This window comes from Bos indicus x Bos taurus, chromosome 27 (assembly GCF_003369695.1).
Source record: "Bos indicus x Bos taurus breed Angus x Brahman F1 hybrid chromosome 27, Bos_hybrid_MaternalHap_v2.0, whole genome shotgun sequence".
Taxonomy (NCBI): Eukaryota; Metazoa; Chordata; class Mammalia; order Artiodactyla; family Bovidae; genus Bos; species Bos indicus x Bos taurus.
In genome coordinates, this window is record NC_040102.1 from 18,974,291 (window position 1) to 18,976,013 (window position 1,723).

The 1,723-nt window shown below is 47.4% G+C and overlaps 1 pseudogene; it reads left to right on the top strand.

Annotated features, from left to right (window-relative positions):
• The first annotated feature begins 238 nt into the window (after positions 1 to 238).
• On the top strand, positions 239 to 1,251 carry LOC113884957 (annotated as a pseudogene).
• The last annotated feature ends 472 nt before the right edge of the window (positions 1,252 to 1,723 follow it).

Sequence of the window (1,723 nt, forward strand, 5' to 3'; positions counted from 1 at the left end):
CTCAGGAAAAATCTGTTGATCCCACTTTTCAAAATCTGTTGATCCCACCAGAACTTGACTTTGCTACCACCTGCAGAGCTACAGCTTAGTTCAAGCAGCCATCATTTCTCACCCGGATACTGTACTAGCCTCCAGTAGGTTTCACTGCTTCTACAATTTACTCCTGCAGTCTATCCAGGTGCCACAGTCAGAAATATCACTTTAAAACTAGTTTGGGTCTTTTTTGTTCGTCTGAGGGGAGGGCCGTTGGCAGGGGTCTGCGGTACGCCGCTTCAGTGAGGGGGCTCGACAGTGGTCACCCGGCTTGTTGCTTTTCTGGTCTCCACTCCCCCGGCCGGCCGGACAAGACCCGCCAGTAGCGTGACACCAATTCCTCTTGGGCTTGTGGGCGCTGCTCTGAGCAGCGTCATCCTTTATACCAGAGAGCTGGCGGGCACTATGGGGAAAAAACAAAACAAGAAGAAAGTGGAGGAGGTGCTAGAAGAAGAGGAAGAAGAGTATGTGGTGGAAAAAGTTCTAGACCGTCGAGTGGTAAAGGGCAAAGTGGAGTATCTCCTAAAGTGGAAGGGGTTCTCAGATGAGGATAACACATGGGAACCAGAAGAGAACCTGGATTGCCCTGACCTCATTGCTGAGTTTCTGCAGTCACAGAAAACAGCACACGAGACAGATAAATCAGAGGGAGGCAAACGCAAAGCTGATTCTGATTCGGAAGATAAGGGGGAGGAGAGCAAACCAAAAAAGAAGAAAGAAGAGTCAGAAAAGCCACGAGGCTTTGCCCGGGGTTTGGAACCAGAGAGGATTATTGGAGCTACGGACTCCAGTGGAGAACTCATGTTCCTAATGAAATGGAAGAACTCTGATGAGGCTGATCTGGTCCCTGCCAAGGAAGCCAATGCCAAGTGCCCGCAGGTTGTCATATCCTTCTATGAGGAAAGGCTGACGTGGCATTCTTAGCCCTCAGAGGATGATGACAAAAAAGATGATAAGAATTAACTTTCTTGAATACCAGCCCCTGTCACATCTGACTGTGGGTTTCAAGTGGGGAAAGAAGGAGTTCTCCTTGTCTTGACACCATAAAGGTGGCTTGAGAAGATGTCCTTTGAAGAGCCAGTATAGTTTCTGTGCCCTACAGCAGCCCAAGGGCTTCAAAGCCATTCCATGCTGTACAGTTTGCACACCCATCCCGGTGGAGGGGAAGGAGGGTCAGTGTTTCAAGGCAACCCGTTCTGAACTTTGCTTTAAAAAAAAGCAAAGGGCCTTCTGTGAAGGACAAAACGTAGAATGGGATGTGGGAGAGCAAGAGGTACTGTAGATCTTCAAAGAGCATCTCCACAACCCACACAGCCTTCTTCCCGATAGTGTTAATTCTGCATTTTTACAGCGTAGCATGTGTGTAGTTTTTGGCTATTACTGGTGTATTATTTGGGGTGGGTGGGGTGGGGTGGGAAAGAAGGGAGATGGGTTAGGATCATTTTTGTTGAAATTTGGGGAAATGGTGAAACAAAGGAAAGAACAACTAATGATGATTGGGTTCTGTGTTCAGAATATTGTATCCTTTCAAAAAATGTCATTGGCAACCTAAATGAGAACTGTGAGAGACTGTTTAAAAGCTGTGAATGCCTGAAACTTAGAAGCCAAGGTATTCCCTGCCTGAGCTTAATGCTGTTCCCAACAAAGGAATAAGAAGCTACCAAAGCTGCCATTTGGGGGATGGAAACTG